The 14510-nt window shown below is 33.5% G+C and overlaps 1 protein-coding gene and 1 long non-coding RNA gene across 2 annotated transcripts in view; one reads left to right on the forward strand and one right to left on the reverse strand.

The window, feature by feature from the left end:
• Positions 1-14510, reverse strand: part of LOC127710750 (glycosyltransferase 1 domain-containing protein 1-like) — an 801321-nt gene that overhangs the window by 608680 nt on the left and 178131 nt on the right. The window lies entirely within an intron of this gene.
• On the forward strand, positions 1966-7970 carry LOC127710766 (uncharacterized). The gene is made up of 3 exons (XR_007986319.1): positions 1966-2020; positions 6974-7054; positions 7913-7970. It is a non-coding gene; the product is annotated as an uncharacterized LOC127710766 (long non-coding RNA).

Raw genomic sequence — 14510 nt, forward strand, 5'->3', positions numbered from 1 at the left:
CATCGTCTAAGGCGAAAACAAGTATACTAACCGTTTGAATACGTCCGTCCATTCGTCCGCAAGATCTTATGATGAAAACTTTCGTCGTTGTTTGCTTGGCTTCAATGAAAGGGAATGATTTAATATTTGGTTTGGAGCTTCATAATGTTGAGTTATAGCAAGTAAGGAGTTTTTAAATCCGCCGTGCAGCCTCTTAATGTTTGCAGGTAAATTGAAATTTTGCGACATTCGTTTTAAGGGAAAATTTTCGCCAAACTTACTCGTCTTCTATCAAAGGGAATGGTTTAATAATTGGTCAGCAGCCTTATAATGTTGAGTTGAAGAGAGTAAGCAATTTTAACATCAGCCGTGCATTCACTTCCTACTTGCCAATACTTTGAAAATTTACAACACTTATTGTATTAGGGAAGTTTCGTCTTGTTGCCTCTATGGAGTTCCAAGAGAAGTTGTTTATGGTATTTTTGGCATATTGGGTTGCCAGCATCTTATTAAAGTTTGGCTTTCATAGGTATTGGTCCAGGAATCCTCTTAACCTGCTTTCTAAAGGATCCCCCTCCTCGATTTTTTTTCCCTGAAATTTTGTTTTAAGAGTTTACACCTTGTTATAGACTCATATGGTGTGCATACAGTTCATGCATAATCGCACCTTTCCAATATAGATCATTGGTTATACCCATCATAATCTTGGTATTTGGATACTATTTTCAAGTGTTTGGTGAATCCTTTGGAGATTTTGATTTTTTACATTTTTGTGAATATTCTAAAAGACGAAACACCATATTGTTTGTTCAATCTAAAAAAAAAGTAATTAGTCAGTCTATGGATAGATGCCAAGTGAGAGTTACATGCACTAGTAAATGTTTTTCAGATCGAAATTGCCATTTTGATCTATAAAAATTTTAAAAGACTACTTCCAATTAATAGTAATTTTCAATACTCTCAGACATATCAACTGATGTACAAAGTCAACAAAGGTTCTAGACTTATACATCTGTACATATCAGACATTCTACATGCAGACAATTTAGCTCTGTTCAGCCCATTTTCTGAGTTGTCAGTGCTAAACAACTCAAACTCTTTAACAAGACTCAATAGTTTTTGTTATACATTTCAGTCTAAAACTTGTTAAATGTGAGGCAGTCAAACTTTAATTGATGTGTTTTTCTTAAACAGAGTAGAACAGCTAGGGATGATGGAACTAAACACAGATATGCTACACACTATGAGGAGAAACTGGATCTATTTTCAAAGTTCAGCAGAACGGTAAGGTTTTTTCATGCCATAATGTCACATCAGTTTTATAAAAAAACAAAGACTAAACTAATCAAAGATACCAAACTTATAATTTGGTACACCAGATGTACTTTTTGTCTACATAAGACTGCCCAGTGGCGCTCTAATCAAAATTGTTGGAAGATTCAAATCAAGTACGAAGTAAGGTAAGATCCTTCAAAAACCGAAAATTACGAAAAGTTGTCAAAAAAAAATAAGTGTAAATGGCGAAAAGTTCGAGGTTGAAGAGCATTGAGGACCCACATTTCCGAAATGTTTTGCCAAATACAGGTAAGGTAATTTATTTCTGAGATAGAAAAGCCTTAGTATTTCAATAAAGTCAAAAATTTTTAACAATTAATTTATGATTATGACCATATCAATGATAATTCATGTCAAAACAGAAGTGCGAACTACTACACCAGCAGAAAGGAGATCTTTACTATAAAAAGTAATATTGCAATATCAGAATCATGTCAACATAGCCTGTTCTTATACAATGATAAAAAAAGTCTACAGTTCTAGAATTAAATTGAAGAAAATTATTGTTGTTTTTTACCTCTTGTTTACTATATTCAAGTTTAAATCTTTTATGGAAATTCATGAAATTTTGTTCATTGTGTTAAATTAGCATTTAATATATAGTTGCACTGTACTGGTAAAGGAGATAACATTATTGATTGAATTTTCAGGAAAACAGAGGCGATTCATGAATCTCAAACCATATGATAAAATAACTCTCAGCATGGTAAGATAAAACTTTCTTCAGTAAATGTTGGTTTTCAAAAGGATGACCCTTGTAAAAAGATTTTTTTTAGATTCGAGATCTGAAAATTGCTTTTACAGGAAAAGATACTAACGAGTTTAATACATTGGAAATAAATATTATATTCTTGCGAAAATAAAAGTCCAGTAGGCCACAACACATTTTGTACATTTGTGGAAGATCTCCTAATTTAAGAAATCATTAAAAAAGTTAGGTTCCAACTCCCGCAGTCCAAGTTGACCTTTGATGAAATTGACAATTTTGGTCACTCTTGGTCATATAACTCCTAATGTTTTAACGTATTTATACATCCATGGCTTTCAATACATAAACACTTGATAAATTTCTTGGGTCCGAAGCACTTTTCTTGATTTACCTTCATCGGGCATACTCAAACCTTAACATTTGAAAACCAGGGATACGCAAATACTCTGAAAAGTAAGAAAATATATAACCGAAAAGGACTTAAAAGAATTGCCAGTCAGAGGTCAATTTTGTCTGAAAGAGTTTGAAGTTTCTTAACATTTCTTAATTAATAAACGGGGAATTATCAATAAGTATATGTTGCAAATCATGTCAGTATCAAAGCACTGACTTCTGAGCTGAGAATACCCTCGGGGAGTAACAGTCCATAAGCAGGGGTATCGATCCAGTGCTTATGAATTCCAAATATTTAAGTATGAGCGTTCCTGATGAAGGTAAATCCAGAAAAGCATTTCGGAAGTACGCAAACTATCAAGTGATATTTTAATTTTTTAGAACTTACTCGTATGTTGTATTAAATAAATATTTTGATTTGCGAGAAAGAAACGCAATTTCAAACTGCATAATTTTGCTTTTTATAAGTATAATTTGTTTTGCAAATAAAAGATTGACTGTTGGTTGTTTAACGTCCAGTGGCACATATTTCATGGATGTTCAAGACACGAAGAAATTAACAATATATAAAATAGGTAGGTCCTGTAATGGAGGCCGTCCTGGATGAAGGTCAGGGACATTTTGACTGCTTCTGGAAAATACGGGTATATTGGATAGGCACATAATCTTTCCTTGTAAAAATCCTTCTGCGGACCCTTCAATAAGTTGTTTCAAGGGCTCTTAACGTGCAAAGAGCGTGACACGAGAAATCGGATTTAACGTCCCCATTCTGACAGGACGTGGCTGCGTATTTGTACATCCCGCACAGCCAAACAAACGGCCCACTTTGACAAGGGTTTTGCTTCCGGTCGGAAAAGACAAAGTGACCATATTTTTATTCCCCAGTCAACCTGGGGGGGGGGGGGGGGGGGGGGGGAGAAGGGGGGAGTGGTGAATGTTAAATGTATTATTCAGGTGACATTCTGTTTTCTGAAATTTCAACCATACCTAAAGTGAATAAAGAACTAAGATATATTCATTGTAATTGAATCGGTAATTTTTCTAGTGAATTTACAAAATGAGTGAGTAGAATGAGTAAATATAAAATCCGAACATAACACAGTGGTAGTATTATAAGGCACTATTTGTGAACCTTATGTTCAGTAACAATGTTAGGAAAGCCAAGATGAAATAGTACATGCTATTGATGTTGTGGAGTATACAATCAAAAAGAACCCAAATGTTTATCAACTTATTATGTAGGCGAGAGGTCCTGAAACTTTATTTTTGGAACACATGCAATTTGTTTCAAGTGAGACCTAAACCAAATAAATGAACAAAGTCAAATTAAGTGTCAAAGCACCGACTACGAGTATAATGATACCGTCAATTGCATTGGCAATTTCAAATAGTAGTTAACCTTTGTCAAACGAATTGATAATCTAATCGTCTACTGTTAATTCTTAGACGTAGGTACGATACGCTTAGAAGATGTTTATGTTTTAAATGTCCTTTTGACGCAGTGGTTATTATTAACAAAATGTTGACACGTATAGTTTTGATTACATAAAACATGTTTTTAACCGGATTTTCGAAGGAAATATCGGTTATTGGTTTGTAATTGAAATGAATCATAGACTTCAGTTATGATCGAATCAAGACAGTTGGACAGTTAAATCTATAACGAAGTTGAAGAGCACTGAAAACAAAAACTTTCCAAAAGTTTCCGAAATAAGACTAAGACGGTATACCAGGGGATTAGTGTTTCATTAACACAACATTAAATAAAACAGTAAATTTACGGAAAATGGCCGTATCGGTGATATTTCATGTCGACACAGGACTTGAATTAGGTGGTATTTTTGTTACTGATAAATCAGTTTTTGTCTCGCCTTGACGGAGTCAAAAAGCGAGACGGCGGCGGCGGCGTCAACAATGTATAAGTTTGTGATTAGGTCTAGTTCATGGTGAACCACTAGTGGTAGGTCAATGATATTTGGTATGCAGTTGTGTTAGCATTGGCACATCTCATTACCATGGAGATTATTTGACCCCGCCCCCTCAGTCAAGGTCTATTGACTTTGAAACTTTGCTTAGTTTACATGTATTAGTTTGTGATTAGGTCAGTTTATTGGGAACCACTAGTGGTAGGTCAATGATATTTTGTATGCAGTTGTATAAGCATTGGCATATCTCATTTCCATGGAGATTATTTGGCCCCGCCTCCACATTCATGGTCTATTGACTTTGAAACTTTTGCTTAGCTTTCATGTATTAGTTTGTGATTAGGTCAGTTTAAGGGAACCGTTAGTGGTAGGTCACTGATATTTGGTATGCAGTTGTATAAGCATTAGCACATCTCATTTCCATGGAGAATATTTGGTCCTTACCCCTTAGTCATGGTCTATTGACTTTGAAACTTTGCTTAGTTTACATGTATTAGTTTGTGATTAGGTCAGTTTATTGGGAACCACTAGTGGTAGGTCAATGATATTTGGTATGCAGTTGTATAAGCATTGGCATATCTCATTTCCATTGAGATTATTTGGCCCCGCCTCCACATTCATGGTCTATTGACTTTGAAACTTTTGCTTAGCTTTCATGTATTAGTTTGTGATTAGGTCAGTTTAAGGGAACCGTTAGTGGTAGGTCACTGATATTTGGTATGCAGTTGTATAAGCATTAGCACATCTCATTTCCATGGAGAATATTTGGTCCTTACCCCTTAGTCATGGTCTATTGACTTTGAAACTTTGCTTAGTTTACATGTATTAGTTTGTGATTAGGTCAGTTTCTTTTGAACCACTAGTGGTAGGTCAATGATATTTGGTATGCAGTTGTATAAGCATTGCCATATCTCATTTCCATGGAGATTAGTGTTTCATTAACACAACATTAAATAAAACAGTAAATTTACGGAAAATGGCCGTATCGGTGATATTTCATATCGACACAGGACTTGAATTAGGTGGTATTTTTGTTACTGATAAATCAGTTTTTGTCTCGCCTTGACGGATTCAAAAAGCGAGACGGCGGCGGCGGCGTCAACAATGTATAAGTTTGTGATTAGGTCTAGTTCATGGTGAACCACTAGTGGTAGGTCAATGATATTTGGTATGCAGTTGTATTAGCATTGGCACATCTCATTACCATGGAGATTATTTGGCCCCGCCCCCTCAGTCAAGGTCTATTGACTTTGAAACTTTGCTTAGTTTACATGTATTAGTTTGTGATTAGGCCAGTTTATTGGGAACCACTAGTGGTAGGTCAATGATATTTGGTATGCAGTTATATAAGCATTGGCATATCTCATTTCCATGGAGATTATTTGTCCCCGCCCCCTCATTCATGGTCTATTGACTTTGAAACTTTTGCTTAGCTTTCATGTATTAGTTTGTGATTAGGTCAGTTTAAGGGGAACCGTTAGTGGTAGGTCACTGATATTTGGTATGCAGTTGTATTAGCATTGGCACATCTCATTACCATGGAGATTATTTGGCCCCGCCCCCTCAGTCAAGGTCTATTGACTTTGAAACTTTGCTTAGTTTACATGTATTAGTTTGTGATTAGGCCAGTTTATTGGGAACCACTAGTGGTAGGTCAATGATATTTGGTATGCAGTTATATAAGCATTGGCATATCTCATTTCCATGGAGATTATTTGTCCCCGCCCCCTCATTCATGGTCTATTGACTTTGAAACTTTTGCTTAGCTTTCATGTATTAGTTTGTGATTAGGTCAGTTTAAGGGGAACCGTTAGTGGTAGGTCACTGATATTTGGTATGCAGTTGTATAAGCATTAGCACATCTCATTTCCATGGCGAATATTTGGTCCTTACCCCTTTGTTTGGTCTATTGACTTTGAAACTTTTGCTTAATTGTACATGTATTAGTTTGTGATTAGGTCAGTTTAAGATGAACCAATAATGTTAAGTCAATGATATTCGGTATGCAAATGTATTGGCATTTGCAAGTTTCATTTCCATGGAGATTATATAACCTCATTTCCTAATTATGATTCATTGACTTTGAAAATTTTACATAGTTTACAAGTTAATGTTTGTGTTTAGGTTTGTTTAAAGGGGACGACTTATGAAAAGTCAATACTATTATGTTTGCAGTTGTATTAGCATTGGCACATCTCATTTCCATGGAGATTGTTTTAGCCCTGTACCTTCAGTCATGGTTCATTGACTTTCAATATTTGCATAACTTACATGTTAAAGTATTGCTATTTTAATTTCAACATTTGCATTATCAAAATAACAAATAGGCGAGACATAATTCTGTCTTAACAGTTTATTTATATTAAAATTTAAGTAACACATCAAAAGATAGATAATGACTGGCAGATTCTACAACTTTCTTACCAGTTTCTCAAACAATCGGATTCAAAGGCGCTATTTCACTAGTCTGTGCACCTATATTTTTAATGTAATTTTATCCTGCACATGCACACAGTAGCCAACAGTACAGTTGCTTATCCATACCACACTTAGTCTACTAAATAGGTGGTACGCCAGTTAGTGGAGGAAATAATATAATGATGTATTTTCAATGTACAATGCTTTTTTCCAGGGAAGATTTATCCTGGGAAACAAGACAGCAAGGACCGTGACATTTTTTTACACAATACTGCTACATACATTGATTTTCTTGGTAAGACAAATATTGATAAGTTGAACATGGAAAGAGAGTCTGCTGATTCAGACAAAAGAAACGGACAGCTTTAACACATTGAACTATCAAACATTATTGTAAAAAAAGAGAATTTCGGGAATTGTTACATATTTAATCACAGTATATTATGATTAAATCAAAATTACATACATGAAATTATTACGATTTGTCGTGTTACATTGATGCAGGTAATAAAACGAACTTTTGATGTACGATTTATGTGAGAAACTTAACTCATTGAAGTGTAGATGCATTCAGCACATTTTACACTTGTTGTATTGCTCAGTTGTCAGAGTCAATTTATCAAATATCATATAGCAACATTGTTAAATGGCTGTGACACACTTATGAAAATGTCTCATAAATGGGTGTATTTATCCACCTGAACATTATCCAACAATTTGTAATGACAACCATCAAATATGCCTAGTATTGAAATAATTTTTGTTTTCATTGACAAACAGTGAATTACTGCAGTTGAACAAACTCTTGAAAATATAACAAATGTGATATATACAACATGGTAGATGCATGTATTTGTGTACTGTGGATTTATTTTTATTCGTGGGAAACCAATTTTCTAGCATTTCATGGGTAAAGTAGAATCACGAATTGAAATGTTTAACAAATTATGAATAGTCTAAGGCTTGTATACAGACGTTGGCAAAACCCATTTTGCCTCAATCCAGGAAAATTGGTACCATCGAAACTAATTGAATCCACAATACCTAGAAACGTATAATGCATATATAGGGGAAATTTTCGTCATTTGCTTCTAAGGGGGAAAACTATAACATGGTAGTTATAACTATACATTTATTCGGTATGTTTAATCAGGTACTGTATAAGCTAGCCCATACAGAATCTTGAAAGCGAGACATGGCTGCTGATTGGCATGAAAAGTAAGTCGTATTTATAATTAATCATATGTTAAATGATAAAAAGCCCGACATTACTAAAAAAAAAAAGGCGAAATGCACCAAAGGGAGAATACAAATTTATAAGTAGAAACACTCATAAAAGATATCAGGCTTATAATTTGGTTCACCAGGAGGGCGTTTCGTCTTTATAAGACTCATCAAAATCGTTCGAACAGTTGGAAGGTCAAATCAAATACATAGTTGAAGAGCATTAAAAATCGAAAATTCCGAAATACTTTGCCAAATTCAACTAATGCAATCTATTCTTGGGGGTAAAACAAACTATAGTGTTTCAACAATTCAACATTTTATCGACAGACGTGTGTTTCGTCCATGTTAGACCCATCGGTGTTGCTAGAAAAACACCCGTTGACAGGCAATATCAAGTACGAAGTTGAAGAGCATTAGAAATCGAAAACTCCGAAAAGTTGTGTCAAATACAGCATAGGCAAAAGAATAGAGACTGATATGACAAAAACGGAAAACGACGAAAAGACATACAATGGTCTACAAAACACTACCAACAAACAAAAGAATAAACAACACGAACCCCAAAAACAATTATGCAGTGATCTCAGGTGCTCCGGAAGGGTAAGAAGACCCTCCTCTACATTTACAACGATGGAACTATCACCTAATCCATTATCATGATGACATGTCGTATTTGTTATTAAAAGTCTTTCAATGCAACCTTTTATTAATAACTTGTCGGTTGTTGGACATTTAGAAACCAGAATTACAAGGATGTTGGGCCAATACTACAATTTGGAAAGGATTAACAATTTTGTATGAGGTTTAAATGAAACATTTATATCCATGGGACTAAAGCTGGAAATGACTCGTGACATTCTATTTTTTTAATTTAACAAGACCATTAGAGAGTATCATCTTTTATTGTTTATTAAAGTACTTTTAACTTAAATTTCAGGTATGCAGACCATATGATGAAAGTTCACGGACATAAAAATTAAAGAAAAAAATTGCTGCAAGTCGAAGTCGGACAGAAATATATATTTAATTTAAATTGTAAACAAACTGTTACTGCATGGGGTTGAACTTTTCCATACTAGTATATTTTGAGTATGAAAGATTTATACTAATAAAACTGATCCACGGGCATCTTGTGAATCTTGGGTGTGATAATGTTTTCAATATCTACGTTCCAACATACAAAAATTAAATATAGAAGGGGATATTTCTACAGCAGATTAAGATAAAAGCGGTTATTTATTTAATAGTATGTCTGATTTAAAAGAGGTATATGAAAATATTCTTGAATACAAAGAAGAAGTTACAGTATTGGTATGTTGTCTCTGCCATTTGATCTGATTGTAGATAGTTAAATGTCCATTACATTTTTCTTTTCGTCATTATATTTTATTTGAAATAATTCGAGACTCTTGGGAAGAGCTTTTTATTAAATTATTATTTGATAGCTTTTAATTAAATCATTTCCTTTTTCGTTTATACAGAGCAAATTAAATTCCGATTTAATATATCTATTTTTGTAAAAGTTTATTGAAAGAGGGTGCAAATTTTCTGTTTTAGGTTTGAAATTTCATTCTTCTATTTTTAAATCTGCAAATCAATACACGCAATAGTTGAATATAATACTTCTTTTTTAGTTTGTCATAACACTTTAACAGATTGGTATTTAGATATCAAAATTATAATTTGAATATCTTTATGTATGATTCTTTCAAGATATTTTGTTATGAAACTTGTCTAAAAATCAAACATTATTTGCTTAGTTTTTATTTTTTTCCCTCCTTTGTTAATATTTCATAAAAAACACAGATGAAAAGTAAATAAACTTTTACTCACATTACAAGGTATGATATCAGTTATTTAAAATTAAAGCAACAATTTCAAATAATAATTTATTGTTACATAGTTGACACCAATTTTATATAATATTTTATCTCTGTTTTCTTTCCTCAGATTTAGACATTTGAATTTTCAAGTATTTCTCATTCTCAAATATGGAAAAATTAATCATTTTCATTCAAATTAATGTTTAAATGTATTGGTTTGTTCATGGTAAGGAATATTTTAAATATTTTTATATAATTTATTGGTTAATTGGTACAGGAGGAAAACATGTTCGTCAATGTAAGATATTTCTTGTTGGACATTGTATTAAATAAAATTGTAAAAAACCTTCTGTATTTACTATATGCAGTTTTGCATAGCGCATACAATTTCTTTATGATATTAACTGAGTAACTGTGTAATTAGGCATTATTCTTTGATATGATTATATCCTAGTAAGCAACTGTTGAATATATATTGGTCGATTTAGATCTTGACTGTAAATATTATATCAATATTTTTATTATTGCATATCTTATGTTGATATGGGGATTTTGGTTTTTTTTTTGTGTCAAAGGGTGCTGTCTCTTTGACAAATACCGGCCGGCAGCTCCCTACTGATATGTAATTCCATATCAACATAATATGAATAAGTACTTTGAGCTTGCAGCGAACATTCATTGATACAGTATTATTAAGCGTTGTTTTTACTGTCTTTTTTCATATGTAATATCTATACTACATACTAAGAATGCCGTTTCTGAACTTATTTTCATTTTCATTCCTCTTTGTGTTAATCCACAGACTGAGATACATAAGTTACCAAAGATACTAGGCGTAGAGATAAGTACGCGAAATGCGGGTTTGCTATATATTCGACTACTCTGTAACGCTCGAATCAAAACAGTTGGAAAGCAACAAAAAAAAACATACGAAGTCGGAGAGTATTAAAAACGGAACTTCCAAAAAGTTCTGCTTAATCCAGTTAAGCTCGTCTATTCCGGGTTTAGGGTTTTCGATTGATTTGAATATTTAATACTGCATGCCAGCACGAGAGTTTGGACTTCTAAGCTTGTGTCTCCTTCGTAGATAAAACGTCCATCAAAGTTATAATGTTGTCCGCCAGACGCAAGTTTAGTCTTCATGAGATTCATCCGTGGAGCTTGACTTAAAACAGTTGGAAGGCTGAATAAAATTTAAAGTTGAATTGAAGAGCACCAACACGTTGTGTCAAATCCAGCAGAGGCTTTCAATGCCTGGGAGAGAAAACCTGTGTTACCAATGATGTTAACATTTAAAGAACAGTTAATTGAATAGAAAATGACCGCATCAATGATATTTCGTGTAAGAACGTGCATATTCAGTGCCGTTTTTGTTATTAAATTAGGGACGAAACGTCCAACGAGCAGTGGTATCTGACCTTGATTGTAAAATAGTCACCAATATTCAAGACATATTATTTAGGAGGCTGGACATGCTTTCCGTCTGCATATAACGCTCGAATCAACCCAGTTGAAAAACAAAAACAAGTATGAAGTTAAAGAGCATTGAAAACCAAAACTTCACAACATTTGTGCTTAATCCAGGTTAGAACATCAGTGCCTGGTTGAAGAAAACCTAAATGAAAAACATGGTTTGCCCATTTGATGAAAAGTTAATTGTATGAAAAATTACTGTATGAATTATAATTCTTGATTTCATGTCACCAAGAGAATGTTTACTATTGGGATAGTGATGCCATCATGGACGAAACATTCACAGAAATGATAACAGTGGTTGTAAAAGTCACAAACGATACCAGATAGTCGCGCTTCGTCTACGCAAGTTCAAAAGGGATGCCTGCATCATAACAGTTTGAGGATAAAACCCAATATAACGCGAGGAAGGTTGCTTTCTCTAGACTGATTTTATTGTACGCCATTCTTTGTACCTTTCGTTAGTACTAAGAAAGCAAATTAAGCCCATGTATTATTATATAGAAAAAAGAAGATGTGGTATGAGTGCCGATGAGACAACTCTCCATCCAAGTCACAATGTGTAAAAAGTAAACAATTATAGGTCAAAGTACGGCCTTCAACACCCTTGGCTCACACCGAACATAAAGCTATAAAGGGCCCAAAAATGATTAGTGTAAAACAATTCAAACAGTGTTTTGTCCAAGACTCGAACATCGTCACTGATTATAGGTAGGTAGGTACTAGTACATAATTTGAGTTAAGTGCTACACTATAAGCTCGATTCCGATCCTTATACTGAAAATTTTTTTGTTACTGTATTAATTAATGCAATCATCCCTGTCGGTGATCAGATATAAAAAGATATATGAGAAATCTTATGAATATTTTATTTAAATCAGATACAAATTTGCTGGAAACCATATGCTTTTTTATGAAATTTGTTGAAAATTCCCGAAAAAAACGAAAACCGGAAAATTATTTCCACTATTTTGTTGAAGACTTTTCTGTAACATAGGCATAGACCCACATCAATTCTTTCACCATTTATGAATATTAATGTTTTCGTGCATTAAAACACTTGACTATTTTTGATATTTCTGAGTCCATGTCTAATTGACTGTCTGTTTTATAAATGAAATAAACAAATTTATAAACCGTATGATTATGATGACACTAGCGGAGTAGGAAATGTTGACCTCTCGTCTTGGAGTTTACACTTGTTTTCAATTGATGACGTTTTGATCAGTCTTTTCAGCGTTTTATGTCATGGACTATAGTTTACCTTCTTGTCGTTTTGACTTTGGTCTTGATGTTGTCGAGCCTTCGACTTATTTTATAGATTGCACCACCCATCAATGATATGGTATTTTACACCTGTCACCCAACCAATCTCTAAGGTCAATGATTTTGTTATCATTTTTTAATTCCTGGTAACTGTGAGTGAAACAAATGTTGGGAAGTTTGGCCATGCCTGTGTATGTTAATTTTTTTCTTTCCAAAATTTTCATTTTCTTGCAAATTTGTACAATTTGGAATAACAAAACTGAATGGGTCTATGAATTCACATGCAACATCGATCTTTAAAGTTATGTGATACTTTAATTTTTTACATACTTGGCGGCTAAGTTTTAATATAAATCACGGTTACATGGACTTTCTTTTAAAAGACAATTATTTATCTTATGGAAATCTTCAGAAAAACATTGACATTGAAATTTGTATTCCCGTACTCTAATTTGCCAATAGCTTTACCGTATGCAGCGACCTTAACAACCATTCGTTAATACACTGGCAACTGAACATCAAAAATGGAGGGGAAAACCCGTTAAATTAACAAATAGAAACGCATGGGAAATATAAAAAATACGAAAAATCTCTCTCTATTTAATGTCTATCATTTCATATATTTTTCACGTACTCCATGATTTTGTGTTGATTGTTTATTAAGGTCACGTTTTGGTAAACTTCTGCAAAAAAAAAAAACCACAACGCGAAAGTTAATTAGCAGGGAACGTTTTCACTCAATGAAATATTGTTTGTCGATTATATGTGATGGATTCGTAATAAATATTTTTAAAAACCTATTTTTGATCGGTAAGATTTAGATTGAATGCTGCAAGAGATCCTGTGTGGGGCCTTAACATTAAAATTTCAAGAAACTCGTTCATATTACTTTAAAGACCCAAATGTTGCTAAGCACCTGTCTTAGCTTCATGATAAATATCCTGTCCCAACAGATAAAGCCCTAAACAAAATCATATTACATCGACTGCTTGATAAAGAAATACGGTACTATAGCATTGACAATTCACTTGGAAAGTCAACATTTACCCCCAGGACATTTACTAAAGAGAACATCCTGAATAATAATAGGTATGTTCTATGTTCCTTTGGAATTTCAACCAAAGATGAAGAGCACTGTCTTTTTTCACTCTATTGGATACCAAGATTATATACGCGTTCTTACAAGCAATTTTTTAATAGTATGCTGGGTCTTCCAAGTACTCTACGAAACCGCTTTCTAAATTATTAACATGAATTGTATCAGCAATCAAAACCGGGATTCAGAGTCATTGTGATACTATTTAACATAGGTGCGTTGTGATTCACATGCTGATACTTAAAAATTCCAATGATTTGTCAGAATACATACAGTCTAAGTCTCTTTCCTCTTGTAATAGCATGCACACATTTGGATTTTCTTACCTTTACACAAGTATTCCCCATTCCAAACTAACAGACAAATTGAAGCAATTGATCTTACTTTGTTTCATAAAAAAGAATTGCAAACATATACACATATCTTGTTTAATGGAGGGACAAATCATACTTTGTAAAAAAAAATATATTCTTATTCAAACAAAGAATAATCTGAAACTGACATTATCAGCATGCTTGATTTCTTGATTGACAACATAGTTATTACGTTACTTTAGGAGATTTTAATCAAGTAACCGGCCACCCCATTGAACCAACTGTGCTTCTCTTTTAGCGGACATGTTCCTTTATGAGGCTGACTTCAAATAGGAGGTTATTAGGCAGAATGAAAAAAAGCCAGAATTATTCTTTAACTTCACGTTCAGCTATATCTTTGTTGTCCTCTCACAAATATAAACATTTCAAAGTTTGGTGAACTTGAAATAGCGGATACAACAGATACAGTGAAATCTGCCTCTTATCTTGACTTATACTTACATTTAGCTATATATAGAGATTGACAAAAGGGTCAGTTGAGAACAAACTTTA

The sequence above is a fragment of the Mytilus californianus genome, unplaced genomic scaffold (genome assembly GCF_021869535.1).
Source record: "Mytilus californianus isolate M0D057914Y unplaced genomic scaffold, xbMytCali1.0.p SCAF_8, whole genome shotgun sequence".
Classification (NCBI taxonomy): Eukaryota; Metazoa; Mollusca; class Bivalvia; order Mytilida; family Mytilidae; genus Mytilus; species Mytilus californianus.